Source organism: Falco cherrug, chromosome Z (genome assembly GCF_023634085.1).
Source record: "Falco cherrug isolate bFalChe1 chromosome Z, bFalChe1.pri, whole genome shotgun sequence".
Taxonomy (NCBI): Eukaryota; Metazoa; Chordata; class Aves; order Falconiformes; family Falconidae; genus Falco; species Falco cherrug.
The window spans coordinates 37,288,221-37,307,841 of record NC_073720.1 but is presented as its reverse complement, the minus strand read 5'-3'; positions in this window follow the sequence as shown (position 1 = coordinate 37,307,841).

Here is a 19,621-nt window from a genome sequence, read left to right as displayed (position 1 = left end):
GTGCAGAAAGGACTGGTTTTCTGGTGTCTAGCCACAGACAAGATGAGTGCAGGAAGAACTGTCTTTTTGGGTTTTAGCCGAACAATTTTTGTTTCATTTTGTAGCATGCAAAGTATAGGAGAACTTCTTGCAGAGGTGCATGTAAGCATATTTTGACTAGTCCCATCCAACATTTTCTATAAAAACATCAGCCCATTAAAGGATTCTGAATGTGAGGAGATTAAAAGAAAAAAAGGAAAAAATATTTTTTCCAGGAAAAACAATCAATCAAAAAGCAATTTAATCATTCAAAACCACCATTTAAGTTTGCTTTCCTGCCTTCACTCATGGTGTTTGTACATTGTGTATCTCAGAAGCAGCTGAGCCTGTGCCTACCTGCAAAACAACTGTGAGGAGGTCAACCTTGGCTTCAGTTTGGGTGAGCTGCAGTCCCATGGCCAAGTGCAGGAAGGCCAATTCCCACCTTTTGGAACCATGTGAGCAATGTGGGGGGAAGTGGGCTCATCTTATTCTTCCTCCAGTCTCACCTAACCAGCAGACCATTTACCTTTCAGTCTTCCTTTAAGCATTACCCATTTTTCCACTCTTCATTTTTGGTTCAGGGGTTTGGGGTTTTTTTCCAGCTAATCCAGCTAATGCTTGGACTGATAACTTGAAATAACATGGGCTGAGAAATTGCAAAGGGAACTCTATAAAACTAAACAGTTATTTTACTCTCAGTTTTTCATTAAACAAACACTTCTATCAACATTCACTAGTTTTAGCACTTCTATAGGTGCTAAAAACAGGAAGATAAAAAATACTAGTTTGCTTTATCTTCTCTCACACACGATTCTTCTAGATTTCAGTGGTTTAAATTGTTTGTTTAAGACATAGATTTTTTCCCCCTGAAACTGAAACTGTTCAGTTTATTTCCTACTGATCCTGGAGGAAAGAATGAAGGATTGCTTACACGTTCATTTGCTTTGTTCAATACACAAATCAGGTTTCACTTCAGAGATGCTAATTCACTGCAGTCAAAAAAGGTGTATGTTTCTTTCTACTCTTGCTGTGTAAGAGGTGAGACAATAAGGGCAAGCTTCCTCCCACAATCAGAAATGAAAAACAATCCATGTCCTCAAACTTCTGCCCAGTGTCCAGCAGTTAATGCAGTCCAAAGGCTACATTTATTCACAGATTTTTACTTCAACCACATTGTTCTCAAAATTTTTTCTGTTTCTATTTACCTTGTTTTATGCAAAGCCAAGTTTTCTATTGTGTTCTGCCAGTCAAGCAGAGCAAAGTGTCTGGAAAAGAGCCAGTCATCACCTGGAGAGATTTTATCCTAGTCCCACTACTTGTACTTGGCCCCAGTGCAGGAGCAAGTTGTGGTAGCACAGCCAGTCAGCAACCTCCTCTTACCATACGAGGCAATGACCAGTTGTGTGCTGCCATGCAGTGTGCCATGTTACAGAAAATGGCACACAGGTGGCACAGTGGCTAGAACTTCCCAATTGAAGTACAGAGTAGAATGCGGTAAAACTGTGTTTAATGAAGTATGTGCTTTGCAGGTAGAGATGCTTCTTAACATAGAAATATAGGATTATTTAGGTTGGAAAAGACCCTTAAGATCATCAAGTCCACCTGTTAACCTAACACTGCCAAGTCCACCACTAAACCATGTTCCTAAGTGCCACAATCTATATGTCTTCTAAATACCTCCAGGGATGGTCACTCAACCACTTCCCTGGGCAGCCTGTTCCAATGCCTGACAACCCTTCCAGTGGAGAAATGTTTCTAGCACTCAATCTAAACCTCCCCTGGCACAACTTGAGGCTGTTTCCTCTCGTACCATCACTTGTTACTTGGGAGATGAGACCAACACCCACCTCCCTACAACTTCCTTTCAGGTAGTTGCAGGGTGTGATAAGGTCTCCCCTGAGCCTCCTTTCCTTCAAGCTAAACAACCCCAGTTCTCTCAACTGCTCCTCTTAAGACTTGTTATCTAGATCCTTCACCAGCTTCTCTTCTCCAAAGACTACAGCAAAATTCTATCAACTAGAAGATTCTATAAATTAATGTTCCCAATGATAATGTCATATGCAGAACTGCTACAAAGACTCAGACATGCCAAAACAAAAATTGACAGATTTTCAGAATTGCTTAGCACCCTCCCCTCTTTTCCTTTTTTTTCCCCTGTTGCAAGATACACAAAGGGTAAAAAAGGAAACTAAAGAATATGAAGTAAAATCAAGTTTGCAGAGTCCACAAAGTTCCCCAGAAAATTGTTAGATGTGCAAAGCCAACAAGGGATTGAAAATTACTGCTCTGATTCTACCAAAAAGTTGTGACAGAAAATCAGGCCATGGAGGCAACCTTCCAAGGAATGAGGATATTCTTCATTTTCCTCACCTTGTTTATTCCTTCTTTTACATTGTATTCTGAGTTTGTTGGGTGAAAATCCAGATATGTGAATCTTTCCCATCTAGAGGATGTTCTTGAAGAAAATTCTTTCCCCTTCAGAAGAGCAATATTCCTTGATGATTTGCTGTTCCAATTTTCCTGGGGTCCCCAGCAGCCTACAGAGGTAATCAGAGAGCTAGAGCCTGCAACACCAGTTTTCTTTCTTGCAGGGTGCTTGGGTTCAGTAATATCAGAAAACTTGACAGCCACTCCTCAGCTGTAGCCCACCAGGTGCGCTGCTGAGGGCCTGAGAGCATAGAAAACTGTGCTCTTAAAAGAAGACTGACAACTTGATTTCTATCATCAGACAATGAAGAAATAGCTGCAATGGAAATAGCGACAAGTTTTTCATACAGATTCTTGTCTATTTCCACATATCTTTGGTAATGGCAGTGCTATCTTTTCCTGAGAGTGAAACACAATATGCTAACAGCTTTGTTCAGACTTGAGACCATAGACTTTGTGTCTCTAGAACAGCTGTTTCAAAGTGTTTTAAACCACTGGGCTGCTGCCAGACCTGTGTTTTTCTGGTTTCCAATACACGTTTTTCATTGAAAACCACGTATTATACTTCTGTGAACAGCTCACCATGACTTAGACCAGTGTTTTAGTGGAAATCTTGAACAGGAAAGTATTGTACTCTGTGAATCCCTGCATTGAAATGCTTTTGATAAATAAAATAAATACCATGGAAAGAAATTTGCATCACTGTCCAATTTAGCCATTGTAGAAAAGACAGACTGGATCACAGCTTGCTCTGTGTAACTGTGATAGTGGCAGCTGAGTAACTTAGTAAAATCAGTATGAGTATTGCTGATTTACATGGGTGCAAAAATATCACTGATCAATACTCTCTGCTCCATGAGTTGCTCTAAAGTCTGTCCCTAGGCTGTCCAGGACAATGATGAAATTTGAATGTGGTGATGTATTTTAACAAACACCTTTTTAATGACATCATCCAATAAAGGCGCCTGGGTGACCAGCATGTTGTAGGATGGCAGTGTCTTTAGAGACTCTCCCTACTACTCCAGCTTTTTAAGAGTGTAGAATAGTTCAGACTTGGTTGTTCTCCTCCTGCAGGTAGTTAAAATCAAGAGCTAAATATGAGGCTTTTCTGCAGATGCCTGAATTCATTAGTGAAGGGTGAAATACAAGGTGTGGTATTTCAACTCTTACTGTTAACAGGGTCCGTATTCCCAAGTCATTAGAAGTGAATCCTATTGGCACATGGCCTGAACTGCTGCAAAAAAAGTGTCTACTTCGTGTGTTGGAGCAGTCTGAGATGTATTTCAGATGGGAATGTTTAAAAACTGGCAGTAAAAGCAAGCAGTGCTAATTGCACAGTGAGGTTTGCCAAGGTTGCAAGGAAACACCCAGTGCCTGTTACAGCAAGTACCATTGAGACCCTTAATCAATAACTGGATTGCAAGCACCAACAGGGTAACATTGTGCTATGTTAGCAATGCTATTTGCTGGAACTAAAGCGGCCTGCCCGTTTGCTGCTGTTTGTTCTTGCGTAGAACATCTATGCTAATGGTGGGAAACATGAGGCAAACTTACATCATAAAGAAAACAGAGAGCGTTCACTGGTGTGTTCATACACTATCCCTGACATTCTAACTTCGCTTTTTCAGTTTCTGCTTCTGTGCTTTCTGCTTCTCTCCTGCTGTCCTCAGTGACTTAGACAAATGTATGTAGCCTTTGTCCTCCATTCAGCTTTGTATGAAGTACAAGTGCGACATGTATCTGCTTTTCTGATAAACAGAAGAGATGATAATAGCAGTTTAGGGAGGTAAATAAAACCCCCTGAAATAATTGTCATCCCCAATGGCTCCCTCAGAATGTATAGGTTCAACTTTGGCATCGTTGCCAGGGGTTGCAGCCCTCTGTAGAACAAATTTCCTGATTTTTTTGCCCAGCAGAGTTATGGGCAAGTAATTTGGTTTACCTTAGCCTCAGTTTCTTTCTCTGTAAAACTAACTCATCCAATGGGTGGACAACACAATGAATCCTTTGGTCATTATTACTGAGGGACAATAGTAATTCAAGAAATGAATCATTTCTCCAGCATTTACCTTAATCATTATGATAAATCAATGCAAATAGAAACAGAAAAGCGATTTTAAAAATTAATAAAAAACATAAAACCAAGCAGAGGTGCAATACTAAATAACCCATGGTAATCCTGTCACTTGAATTATATTACCTTCAAGTATTTTTCAATTTGTCATGCAAGTTGTCTATTGATGTAATCTCTATGCCTCATTTGAATCTAACCGTAAAATATATCTGTCTCTTTTTTTATCTGTGTACAATCATCTGTGGTGCTTTGTGGTTTAGCATTGTTTGTAGTTATATTATTTCCAGATTCTACCAAATGTTTTGTCTTGGTGTTTCTGGTTTTGGAAGTCTGTACTCTATATAATCCTTCTAATGATTTTAAATGAAGTGAACAAGAATAGCCTAGTTCTGTCCTTTCCTAAGTGACAGACACAATGTCTGAAGAGTAACCTTTCACAAAGACTGAAATAAAAAAGGCTGCTAATTTTTATCCTTTGTGATTATTATTACTTACGACCAGCCCACCCTATCTTCATTTAACCCCTTCTGTTCCCATAGAGACATCCTCTAGAGAGGTAATAGAACTCCAAGAAAGGGACAAGGGGGGAAAACTAAAAACAGACATAGTTATGCTTAATGCTTTTGTCTGTGCTATCCAGTGATGCTGTATTGGACTTTTTTTTCCTGTGGCACCACCAAAGTTACCAAATGGATTGATTTCTAAGCCCTTGATCTCTGCCTTACATTAGTGTGTCTTCCTTCTCACAGTTTGAGAATCAGCTACACTGTGGCATTTGGGCCTGCATCATGTATAAATGGCAGTCAATTGACTTTGCTCCGTCTGGTGGGTATTCCCCCTGCTTAAGAGGGTTTTCTCTGCTGTGAGAAGCTGCTCTCATCCAATTTTTATGGTGGTTGCTGTTGTAATATCTCCTACAATACTGTTTTCTCTTAGTGTTTTCTGTAAAGAACCTTCTTACTTGCACCTATGATAGCTCAGACAAGCATTGAACTCAGTCCTTGTTTTGATGCAATCAAGAGGGAGCATATGTGGTGGTTTGACCTTGGCTGCATGCCAGGTGCCCACCAGAGACACTCTATCACTCCCCTCTTCAACCAGACATGGGGAGAAAAAATATAACAAAGGGCTTATGGGTCAAGATTAGGACAGGAAGATAATCCAGCAATTACCACCATAGTTAAAACACATTTGACTTGGGGAAATGAGTTTAATTTCTTACCATTCAAATCAGAGGATGATAATAAGAACTGAAATCAAAACTTAAAAAAACACCTTCCCCTCACCCAGCCCGTCTTCCCAGGCTAAACATGTCTCCTGATTTCTCTGCCTCCTCCCACCAAGTGGTACAGGGGGGTGGGGAATGGGGGTTACAGTCAGTTCATCACACATTGTGTCTGCTGCTCCTTCCTCCTGACACTCTTTCCCTGCCCCAGCGTGGGCTCCCTCTCACATGAGATGGTTCTTCATGAACCACTCCAGTGTGGGTCCCTTTCATGTGGTGCAGTCCTTCAGGAACAGGCTGCTCCAGCATCCAAGGGGTCAAAAATCCTGCCAGCAAACCTGCTCCAGCACAGGCTTCCCACATGTCACAGCCTCCTTTGGGCATCCACTTGCTCCAGTGCAGGATCTTCCATGGGCTGCAAGTGGATATTTGCTCCACCATGGACCTCCATGGACTGCAGGGGCACAGCCTGCCTCACCGTGGGCTTCACCACAGGCTGCAGAGGAATCTCTGCTCCAGTGCCCAGAGTACCTCCTGCCCCTCCTTCTGCACTGACCTGGGTGTCTGCAGAGTTGTTGCCTCACATAACCTCACTCAGCTGCTGTTGCACAGATATTTCCCCCGCCCCTCCTTCTTAAATATGTTATCACAGAGGCGCTGTCATCATTGTTGATGGTCTTGGCCTTAGCCAGCAGCATCCTGGAGCTGGCTGGCACTGGCTCCATCAGATGTGTGTGAAGCTTCTAGCAGCTTCTCATTGAAGCCACCCCTGTAGCCCCTCTGCCACCAAAACCTTGCCATGCAAACCCACTACAACATAGAACATCTGTTCCCATCACCAGAGCAGTGACTGTACTGGAGCTGTTCACCACTGACTTCAGTCAGAGGAAGACCTTGCCAAGAGTCTCCAGCATATACTTTGCAGTTATTTCTCAGCCTAGAGTTTCTGTTAAGTTGTCATTGGCAGAAATTAAGGTAACAGGGAAACCAGCTTTTCAAGTAGAAAATGAAACTGAGTGTTTTTAAAAATATATTGACAAATTAAGTATGTCAGTCCTAAAAGAAATAGTTTGTATTGACCTCTTAGGAGGCTACTAGACCAGATCTGGACCTGTGCCTAAGCAGTACAAAGCACAGATCATGACAGACCTCCCAAGGCAGCTCCCCCAGTTTTTGACCACAGGATTGCTTGTTCATGGACAGCTCTAGCAGTCTAGGGCCAGACAACTGCTGTTACTCTGCCTTTTTGCTCCAGAAATCTCCTAGTGCTGCAAAAATCATCCTCTGGCAGATTGTACTCCTTTTGCCATCTCCGTGATCACTGCCTTGCCTAAGGGGAGCACTTCAGGGCAGCTGCAGTCAAAGGTGATGCAAAAATGGCTGTTGGTGAGGAGATGCATGAGGGCATGGAAGCAAGGGGAGGTACAAAGGCCTTAGGTACCAAAAAAAGAGTAGGAGATGTATGAAGAGTATGTCAAGGCATTGGTCTAGGTTATATTTTTGTACCCACTAGTGTCCTGATCTTCTCACCTTCCTATGATTCCATTTATAGCTATGAACCTTGGTTCTAGCTACACTGGCCCTGCTCTTCCTCTTGATAGTCTTGCTCATGCTTCTTCGAAACTCGTTAAGGCAACTACAATAAGTATATAATAATGTACAAACACTTCCCTCATAACAAGGTAATCAAAGCCTCTGGACTTCAGTGCAGCTTTACAGCTGTGATAATCTAGGGCTGGCCTTCTACATCCCATCTTTCCACAACGTTTTGTGAAGACTTGTCCTTACCTAGTCTTTCATTAAGCAGATTATCCAAAAGCAGGGTGAGGCAGAGTTGGGAGCACAGATAACTTTAGGGCTCTTCTGTCCCCAAATCCACACTGGTGGAGGCACAGGCCAGCTCTGATATTCCCATGCAGTGTTGCCTCCAGTGATGCAGCTGGTTCCCATAGAACCAGTTCACAGATGGATATTCCCTAGGCCTATATTTGATAGGGTTCCTCAGCACATGCCCTCTCTGTTAATGGCAGGCCATTCCCACTTCACCCAGCACAGGCACTGAATGTGATAGCATATGAGCAATTCCTTAACTGCAGCAAACTCTCTGCATGAATTCATTATGCTAATGTTGGTTATAGTTCCTGTCCAAACAGATTTTTCTACCCATATATGACAAAGTATGTCACCACAAAAGACAGCAATCACCACTGAACAAAGAAAACTGAAGCAAAGAGAGATGATGTGGTGCATCTCTTGTCAGTGAAAGTTACCATATCCCCTGTGTCATAAGTAGACTAAACATGTGGATTCCTGGTACAGCTCTGTTCACTTTGGACAGAGCCACTCCAGTGTGTGCTTCGGTGTGGCACATGTTGAACACTGCCGGTCTGATCGCTAGCCAGATGAAAATTGATGGAAAATCTTCCCATTGTTTTCCAGAGCTTTTGGACAAGTCATAGCAGGCAAGGGGTGAAAATAAATGTACAATAGATGCAGCTCTAGCTTGTTTCATCAGAAAGGGCAGGATTGTACTGGAGAATGGAGTTTGTCTCTGACAGATAGCATCAACACTGCAGCAATGTTTATTTTTCTATGTCAATGTAAACCTTATTGTTCCATTTAGAGAATGAAGCAGGCACTGCCTGATGACTGATTCAAACCCCACAAATTTCCATCACTTTTACATTGCATGGATGATGGGGCAAGCACATTTTATTACATCTCCCCATAGGGCCTGCTTAAAACAAGCAGTTGATTTAAGCTTTATCTGGAAGTCTTTCTCCAGGGTTTACAGACACAAAATAACTCATCTTTGTGGGACATTCTGTCTCAAGAAAAAACATTCAGTGCTCTTGTTCAATGGTGACAAATTGCCACTGATTTTAATTAAAAGCAAATACATTTTCACCATAGTCAATGAACTGACTGCATCTGTATAAAAGTTTCTGGGTGTTATTAGACTGTTACAGTATTCCTGTTATGCTTGTATGTGTACAAGACAGTATCAGAAACAAACCAGAGTGTAAAATGTCTTCTGTTTCTTTTTCTGTGCTTGTGAAAGGGGCAGGTATCTGTGCAATGTCTGTGCTGATAAAAAAGGGCTTTTTTCCACCCCCAGTGATAAGATATGATTAGCTTGTGTTACTGCAGCAAGATATCACTAAGAGTGGGCAATTCAGTAGATCCCAGAAAGGTTAGAGGTTTCAGTCGCCAATGAGAAAGTCTCTAGTTTCAGAAGATAGGAAATGCATGCACGTATATAGTGTTGAGAGAGAGAAATCCCTCTTCTTTCACTGGACAAATTTTAGGAGAAAATGTTACCTGTGAACAGGTTATGCTCCAAAATGATTTGTCTGCCTCCAAGATAGCCACTGCCACCTGCAATCAAAAATAGTATCTAGGCAAGTGAACAGGTTCTGTAGTCCTCTGTATTATGTTTAAAATGAGAAATAAGAAATAAATGTGGTCCTAATAAAACACATCCAGAAAAAATGTGCTGTGAATGCTTTATTGTTTAGCACTACAACTACACTAATTGTGAGCTAAATTAAAGAGATTTAGTTTGCAGTTGACTCAGATAAGCTCCTTACAGAAAATCACAAAGCAGAATATGACAACTGATATAGAATCACAGCCCTATCAACCCAAGTCTCTAGAGAGATGATACAATTACAGGAGATTGCTTTGCAAGCCATGTGAGGGTAAGTGACATACACTTCCACAGACTGATAGAGCTAAAGAAGAAACTGAGGCAGAGGAGACTGAAGAAGGAATGTAAAATGGAAAAGAGGTGAGGATTGTGCAGGTGTCATCATGACAAGAATAGCTTATAATGAATTCAAGCATGGAGGTAGAGGACAACAGGATGTATGACAATCCAAGCAAGGGTAAACTTGAGAGCTGGGTTGTTCCTGACTTAAACACTAAGCCTCAGGTCAAAGTTATGAAGAAGATTCCTTTCCAGCACCAATTCTTTCCCTTCATGACCCCGCGTAATTGTACTGCTGGGCCACCTCTGCCATTGTGTCCTGGTTTCAGCTGGGATAGAATTAGTTTTCTTCTTAGTAGCTAGTACAGTGCTGTGTTTTGGCTTGGTAATGTTTATGCCAAGTTGAGGACTTTTAGGTTTCTTGGGCCCTGCCAGCCAGAGGGCTGGAGGGGTACGGGACATAGGGAGGGGGCACAGCCAGGACAGATGACCCCAACTGGCCAAAGAGGTATTCCATACCATATGACATCATGCTGAGTATATAAACTAGGGGAAGAAGGAGGAAGGGGGGGACATTCGACATTATGGCGTTTGTCTTCCCGAGTAACTGTTATGTGTGATGGAGCCCGGCTCTCCTGGGGATGGCTGAGCACCTGCCTGCCCATGGGGAGTGGTGAATGAATACCTTGCTTTGCTTTGCTTTGCTTTGCTAAACTTGCATGCACAGCTTTTGCTTTCCCTATTAAATTGTTCTTATCTCAACCCTTGACTTTTACATTCCTTTCTGATTCTCCTCCCCATCCCTCTGGGTGAGGGGGAGTGAGCAAGGGGCCCGTGGTGCTTGGCTGCTGGCCAGGGTTGAACCACGACACATTGCAATACCTGAGGGCCAGACAGAAGGCTGTACTCAGACAGACTTCTCACTCATTTTCATTGCTTCTGAAACTAGCTGACGGCAGCTCAGATTGTCTCCCTCCTCTTTCTTCCTTTTAAATCACAGCCTTTAGATAGAAGTATAGTTCTGCAAAAATGTGGAAACAGCCATATTCCCTGTACATGGTCTGCTTTGGCTCAGTTTTATTCACTGCTATTTATCATTCTGGAGTTGAGAGGCTCTAGCTGGGAGTGCCTTATCTCTGACTCCTGTGAGCTTTACTCAATCTGTGGAGCTATACATGATTAATGTCTTCAGGATTAAACCTTTGAAGGAGAAACCCCTTTGACTCAGATGGCATAAACAAGAGAAGACAAGCATGCCAGAAACATGCTTAGAGATTTTTATTTCCTCTTGTCAAGTACGGGACATAAAGATATCCTGGCACCAGTCTTGGAACATCAGGCTTGTACCATGGAGATGTCTGCCAGTGTAACTGGATTGACAAAGAGGTCTGTTAGGGACAGCTGCATACTGATAGATCCTCTGCTTGCCAAGGTAGGACAAAGTTTTGCTCCTATTTGGAAAAGTCTCAGGAAACCATCTTGTAAGTGAGCTCCACCAGCCAGGGTGAAGCTTCTGCAGGAATTCATGTTCACTCTTCCTTAGTTTGAAAGCTTTTGTGGAGCATAAATGGGTCAGTCAATATTACTGCTCGTTTAACATTACACGTTGGATGCAATGACAGCTAAGAACCTTCCTGTTAGGAGGAATTGCCCAGACATACAAACCTATTTAGGCCACATCCCTCTCATATACAACTACCAGTAGATTTAGCCTTTTGAAGCTTGCTGCCAGTAAAATAAAATACATTGTTTACCGTGAGTTTTCTTCTCTTCAGTATTTATTATAAAGTGTTAGACACTGTGGGTTAGTTCCTATATATTAAATCTTTACTATGCAGCTCCCAGAGCTAACATAATTCTCTGGGCTGCCCTCAAAATATACACCAATAGCCTAAGAATGTAAGTACCAACCAATTCTCTTGCCTGAGTTTTTAATAGATTAAGAAATCATCCCTAAGAAGACCACAGACAGCCACTCAACAGATCAAAGCTCCATCATGGCATTTCACACGAAAATTGCAAACTGATATGGGCTCGTTTTTAGGTTACCAATATCCCCATGCTAGAGTGTTTCCTAAAATCTCTGGATCTGTAGTGATCAGTGATATGTATGTAAGGGTGGCTGAACAACTAAAGATGGTGAGGGTGGCTTTATTTGGGATAAGGGATGGGGCATTTTTGCCCTTATTTCTTTTTTTATTGTTATTTATCTTTTTACCTTCAGCTGTTGTGAAGGACCACTTCTAACCACACTGGACTCCCTGTTGCAAGTTAATTGAATCTCTCTGTTGCTGGTGGTAGATTACGTGGCTGGCTGAGTGTTACAAATGTAATTTCTGAGGTCACAGAAGAGCAGTGCCATTACTGTTAAACAAAAATGGTAGTCAATCACTATTTAAAAGCAAATGTTTTCAGCTTGCCATTAGCAAATATCAAGAACATGAAATATGAATTCACAGTTGCAAAGTAACTGCAAAAAAGATTTGAGGGGCTTGGGGGGGGCGTTCCTTCTGCCTGAAAATTAAGAGTGGAAATGAGGAAATGGGTATAAATTATATTTTAAATGAAGCACAAATGTTTTTAATCCTGTGTTTATAAAATAGTCTGTATAATCTGACTTATAACAACTGGTCTTGCATGATATATTTTGCTGTGTAATTTTCAAGACACCAAGAAAGATGGTCCATGGTTAGGTAGTTTAAAAATAACCTAATCCACGCCAGTTTGGGGCTACCAGCTAAGCAGATCAGTGGAATATTGTCCCCAAAAAGCCGCAGCTAGGTAAGGTATCATGTGCTGTCAACATTGACCCAAAAGCTGGACAGAGATGGAGTGTAAAAATGCCATGTGTTAGCCTGCACCCATTGAGGCTGGTGGGATTTTTCCAGTAAGTTCAAGGGAAACAGAAACTGCCACTCCGTGTAAGCTTAATGTCTATCTCTTCAGTGCCTTTGAAAGTTAGGAAGAGGTCTGCGGGCAATTAGAAAACATCACTTAATTTTGCATTCAGATCAGCTTCCCCTAATGATTATCTGCTGCTTTGGAAACCAGATGTGTATTTCACAGTTGCATGGAAATGTAAGCCTTTGCTAAACATTGTTTCAATGGGAAATTAGGGTTGCAGAGGTTCAAACTTAGACCAGAAAACCAAGGCAACTTGACTCATTGGAGAACTGTTTCTGGTCCTGGCCACTTTACTGACATTAACTGTTTCATGGCTTTCCTCAGGTGCAAGGCTGTCAGTAGCTGTGACCTGGAAGTGGTGAACAGAGGTGATGTCCCAGCTAACTGTATGCTCTGAGTTCCAGAGAAGGATGGTCAAGTAACCAGGAATTTGGTGAGAGCTCTACACCTGCTGTCTGCTTGGTCAAAACCTTACTTACATGCAGAAAGTGTCATTAGAGCCCAGCTTTGGATTTCAGTGGGACTCACAGACCAAATTCCTTGTATCTGAGCTGCAGCCTCTCCAGTTCCCTTGCACAATACAGGCTGGTGTGGAGTTTGCTGTGACTCTGCTTAAGCACCTAACCTCAGGAGAGATTTCTGGACATTAAGATGAAGTACCACCAATGGCTGAATTCAGACAACTCTGGCAAAAATGCTTAAGTCCTAGTAGCAGAGGAAATGGTCTCTTACCTTCAAATATTCCGGTGATGATTTTGTTTAAATACAGCCACAGCTGCAAAGTCCTGATAGGAAAAAAAAGTTTCTGCTGTGTTTCATGATCTAGTCCAAGCAGTGTCTTACCTCCTTTTCCTTTAAAATACAGAAAATGTCAGACTTTATTAAGATACTCAAATTTCATCTTTGAATGAACTTCTGGGTAACTAAATGCCTTGAGTTGCTCTGCCAAGTGTCTATTTAAATGTCTTTGGATGTCTCAGTAAAATCCAAATACATTTGGCCTGAGAATCACACAACAAGATGGTTATTTCATTCCCTTTTCCCCCATATTTTACCACAGAATCTTACTGGCATTAAAAAGATTATCCTGAGTCCTGCAAAAAGCTGTTCTCAGGAAGGTTCATGGTAGATACTACCATTACATCCTTCTTTATACCACTCTTTTCTCCATCCCAGCTACCAGTCTTGAGTAAAATGTGGCCCACACCAGCTCCATGCCTAGTATGATCTGGAGTTTGGAGTGCAGGGAAGGTGGGGTTGTAATTTTTGCCTGCAATGACAATCAGAGCTTTCTGAAAATGAGGATTAGGAAAGATGGTCAAAGTTTTGAAACCTTGCCAGAGTTCAGGAGCTGAAGAATCACTCTAGGAATTCAGCTTGGGCTCATCTTAGAGAAAACTCAAGGCCTTTTAAGTATCATCAAAGCCTTCTTCAGTCACTCCCTTACTCCTCATTCACCAAATGAGCAATTAAAAGCCCATTACCAATTGCTGCAGGGCATTGAACAAGAACTGAAGGGGAACTTGAAATTCAAATGAAAACAAACTGTCATTGGATTGTGGAAAAAGCAGCAAGAGCACCAGAAGGCCAAGAGTTATGGAGAGAAAAAGAGGATCCCCAGCTCCACCATGGAGCCTACTAAAGAAGGGTACTAGGGTTTTTGTGCTTCTAACTGACTCCTCTGCAATTGCTGCAGCAACATTTTCAAGTTTGTGCAGACTGGACCCTCCACCAGAAAACAGAAGCGCTTTACTAGTGGTTGCCTCTGCTTCTGCTGCACCCAGGCAGAGGCCTTTTCTCTGGTCCTACTTACCCAGGGTTTGTAGAAGACAGTTATGTTGCTTGAGTGTTTGTTTCCACTATGCACCTTAAAGGTCTGCAATTTTTTTTAGAACTTTTCAGATGAGATCACTGAATTTGGAAGAGGCACATTTGATATCTGAGGAGGAAGAAGCTGAAATAGGGTTGACTGGTATCTCCATACAGTTGACACATATGCATGGTATGTGCCTAACATCTGCTGTGCGCAGAAGCTGGTGGAGCCATTGTAGTCCCGAATATTCAAACAGGGTGACACACTAAAGAAAAAGCACATGTGCTTGAATTTCAAGGGGGTTTACCAGACCAGAAAATTTGCCATATGCCTTTTCTAAGGACAATACTAAATCGCATTGAGGCATAGTAAAGTATTGTGGTATGTATTAGAGCAATATATATCTCACTGACTGCAGGAAATTCCTTAAGGGTTTTCTGCATGTACAGCAACACTATTTGACTGTCATCCTCCATGTAGAAATATCCTGTTATCAATAGGAAAGAGCCTAGACTGATACAGTGTATCTGAAAAAGAAAAAAGGCTGACGGTTGCACAGTAAATCATCATTTTTCTAGTATAACTGAATTCTCAGTAGAGATTGTCCGGGCAAAACTGTGCTAATCAAAGAATTGTTCTGTAAATGCTGGGATTAATGAACCCTGATTTTCAACAGATTTATATCCTACCACCCTACACCACCCTCACCACAGTAAGTCTAGTTCTTCTGAAGGTTTCCTTTGACCTTACAGGTCCTGCTTCTCCCACTACGTCCGGTTCCTTCGGCCGCATCCTCTGTGTTCAATGCTGCGTAAGTGCAATGGCAGGCTGGGCCAGTGCAACAACACTGCAGTCTTTCCCCCTTCAGCAGAGCCATTTAATAGATTCTTTCTCATTTTACCAGCTGCTGATCTTCATGGTATTTGTACATACTTCCTACTCTTGAGCCCAGTACCCCTCTATCACATTTGCAAATGGACTTATAAGAAGGAGAAAACAACTGTACGTAACCACGTTTTCTAAGGAAATCTGGTTGAAAAACCATACTTCACAGCAACAAAACATTGATTTGTAGATCAAACTTTTAGGAGATTTCTTGGTACTAAACCCTACTTTCTCATCAAATATTTTTGGTGCATTCCGTTTTTCCTAAACACTTACCATTGTGTTGCCTGTTTTAGTTTGGAACAGGGTGCTGTAAAAATGCTGCATTCCTGAAACAAAGGAATACATGTTGCTCTTTTTGGTTTTCACTATTTTCTTTTGTGATTACACACACACATGCAAAGAGTAGAGAAACTAAATACTGACAGGTAGCTAATGAGAAGAAATTATTGTTTGGCACTACCTATACAGTGAAAATCTCCTACTTATAACTAAAAGCACAGCATAAAACTTTTCAATATGATACTAGAAAAAACAATCCTATCTCTACTTGTGTAGCAGCATTTCCTATTCCTGTAATTCCAGCCCTCAGGTGCAGTGATTTAGTAATTGTCTTACATAAGCGATCAAAGAATTTCACTTAGTACACTATTTTGCTTTTGTTCAGTGGTGGGAAGAAGCGACTAGAAGTTATGGAAAATTAATTACACTTCCAGAACTAACAACACTTCAGTTTTGATATTGCTGCAAAATAACTGGTTTTGAGCTCAATTCTCCCTACCTTTCATTTTTCTCAGCTTCAGGAGTGTAAATTAAATGCAGATACCTACTAATTGATGTCATACTGAAGTTATGAAGGCAGAAGAGTGACAAAATCATGCAGGTAAACTTCCCACTGGTGTATATCTGTTTTTTAAAAAAACATCCATAAGACAGAGTTGTGCACAGTCAAGCAGGTTAATACTTCACAGTATACAGCACCTGTATTTCCTCTGCAGGAAGTTTATACCAAAACACTTCTTTTGTGTCTGTATTTTGTGCAAGGGCAGAAAAAGGTAGTGAATTTTGCTGTTATTGGCACGGATTAAAATATCCAGGAAGGTTTTCATCACTTTTCTCTTTCTCAGACCTTGTCTTGAGCATGTCAGCTTTCTTTCTTCATCTCCTCTCATATCACTTCCTATTCACATGTGATCCTCCCTTCCATTGTCTAGTTCTCAGTCAAGCATAACATGGCCAGCTGGTTTTATCCATGCTGCAAACAATGGCACCAGCCTCTGCTAAATGATACTCTGCCAATGCCAGCCATGGTTCCCTGTCCCCTTAGTTGGTTTCAAGTTGTGGCCCACTTTTCTTCCCATATTTACATACCATGTTTACTGGGGATTAAAATCTGTGAATGAGTGGTGATGGGGGTGGTGGGAGGAGGAGGTCGTTCTGGGTCCAAAGGGAATCAACATAGTCTCTTTGAAAATGTCCATGTCTGCTTCCCAGACTGACCATCTGGGACACTGCATGGCACTAAATCAACTACAAAGACAAAAAGGGAAACAGGGAAAAGTAATTAAATTAGAAAAAGGAAAACTTTTCCGGGAGCTGCTGTCCGGTGAACCTCATCAAAGACAGAAAGTGGCATGTATAGGTTTCAGGATAGTGTAAAAGGAGGACACTAACAGAACTCCACTCCCATCAGTAAACAAATAGCCCTTTAATGGTGAATACACCTCTCCTTTCCTTTCTAATTACTGATTTATTTTAAAGCACTTCCCAACAGTTGTGATGTCAAGAAGAAATATGCCTGCAAGCACAGGGAGTAGTGGAAATACACTGGGTTCAATATCTCTTCCTGAACTTCTGGCAAACCCTAACGCCTGGGATGTGTTGGGTATTCATTTAAGAATATCAGGATTTTCTGGTCTATTGTTTGTCATAGCTATGAGTGTAATGGCAGACTCACAGGATGGGTCGGCTGAGACACTCAGGTTTCAATCCATGTGGAATTCTGGGTTCTGCATTTGGAATCCAGCTGGATTATTTACTTGCTTCTTCAAGTGACAATAAAATCTTTCCATTTCCAGCACTAATCCAAGAGGATATTCAACAGCAACTTCTTTATGTGTGCAGGAGTTAACTGGTTTACTCCCGTGAGGTTCGAAGCAATGTTGCTGAGGAGCTGTCTAATCCACTGATGATGCAATGCATTTTCAGTCATTAGGGAAGTTTCAGAGAGTACGGTGGAAAAAAAGCCAGTGTTTCACCAGTATGTAAAATGTGTCTAAGAGTCTTGCATAAAATTATGAAAAACCTCAGACAGGACTGTATTAGCAATTAATTTACATCTTGTGCAATTACTGAGGGCAATAAAGTGATTTTATGGAAAGTCTCATCTGGCAAACTGGAAAGTTTGCATAAGAGTGCATTGTTGGTTGCAAAAATAAGCTTGCTTTAATGCATACACAAGATCATGTCATCCTACATGAGATTCATGAAAATAAAAGAACTATGCTGAAAAAATGTAGTCTATTATATAGATATTTAAGAAATCTACTGATAAATTTTGAAAATTATTTGCAAATGTTTTGTCATTTGTAAGTCTTGTGGAAGAAAATGCAAAAAGCATCACTTTTAAATTTTGAAGATCACACCAACATAAAGTTTGCTATGATGAAGCAATTTCTCTGTAACTGTTGTTTCTTATTTCTCTCTTTTGCATAAATTTATCAAGCTTCAGATGTAGATTTGTTAGGTTTTGGTCTCCACAGCTCTAATGGGTAGGCTGTTCCCAGAGGCTTGTTACTCTGATTATTAGGACTATTCTAATACCTAGATGACACGTGGGAAATGACTAGCTCATATCATCTTTTTTCCCTGAGCTGGAGTTATTCACTAGAAATAACTCTTCTGCTCTCCCTCAGATTATGTATAGGCTATCTACATCCCTCCCAGCCTTGCTCTGATATTCTTGTCTAGCTCTGTTAGAGCCCTCTGAACCTTTTCCAGTGCGAGTTCCCCTCAGCAGACCCAGATTGTGTACAAAATTCTAAACATGGTTTCATTGATACTTACCACTGTAAACTATGTTTCATGAACAACATACGCTGCAACACAAAAAAGGTAACAAAGAGCAAGGTATTTTGTTGTAGAAGTAAGGGGTGAATGCCAGAGGACTGAGGGGCTGTTGGTGTGCGATGAAGCAATGCAGCGTGGAGGCTCAGAGTACAGACCGAGCCTCTGAGCGCAGGAGCGGGAGGAGAGGTTCGTTTGGTGGGAGCAGGGGTTGCCAGTAGCTGGTATAAGCTCTTTTATGGAGTACTTCAGGAGCAGACTTAGCTTGACAGGTGCGGGCTCAGGGGCTGCAAATTGTCAGTATGGTTTGTCTTCGCTTAGGACTACAGTGGTCAGCTTAGATACAAGTAAGTTTGTAAAGCATGCCCTACAACAGAGACTTTGCATTCCCCTTCTCTGCCCCGCCCCCCCCCCCCCCCCCCCCCTTTTCCCTCCCATTCTCTTCCACTGAACTTTGTATCAACAGACCTAATGTTTGACTCAGGGCAGGGAAGCATATTGGTGGTAGTAGTAACAACAGTGCTGCTTAGATCTGGGTTTCATCCACTTACTATTGAATGAAAATCCCTCCCTGGCATCCATGTTCAACATTAAAATCTGACCCTCTCTTCATCTTTCTTCCAGCTTTCACAGTACCTTTCTGTATTTTTCACCCTGCCTGTTCCGTTGCACGTTAACTTTTCTTCCCTCTCTCTATCCCATTTTAGTGCAATTAATCCCAAGCATACAAACTCAAAATTTTTGAACCTAAGTCCATCTTTCAAATCCTGATTTGTAATAAGCTTTTCAAAATTAGACAAAGCAAACTCATCTATCCTCAAGTACAATTACCAGCCGGAATAATCAGACCAATTTTCTTAAACTGTTGGCATCAAGCAATGTGCCTGCAGGGTTTGAAAGAAAAGTGTTCTCCACACAGATTATTAGGTAAACAGCAAAGCAACTCACAGGCTTTTTGTGTCAGGCTGAGTACAATCATGTTGCAGAACATGGAGTGGAGAAGAAATGGCCTGGGGGAAAAGAGGGCCATCTCTGAGTATAGGAACTGGTCTGTTTAGAAAGCTCAGTCGGAGACAGCTTGCTTCCTCCCCAGCTCCGTCAATGTGTATCCCACCAGCACTTCCCAGGTGTGGAGGGCAGGCCAGATCACATCAGGTAAGCCAGCTGGCTGGCAAGCACCCCACAGACAAATGCTTTACTTGTGCACCTGGATATCAGGAAAGTGCTGGCCTGTAGCAAAATAAAATTATTATGAGATTGTGCATTAAGGGATAGTCTATATAATTTTGAGACTCTTGTTCCACTCTCAGCATCCTTTCTGGTGACATTACTGTTGGGTCAATATGCTGACCAGTGCTCCTTGCTAGATTTTGTCAGAAAGATAATCTTGGTAAAAGCACAAAGAACCTTAGAATTTTGGCTTCTGTAGATTAACATTTCTAGTGTCTGATTATCTGGGAAAATTCAGAGTTGAATGTCTCATTGAGTGAAAAACTT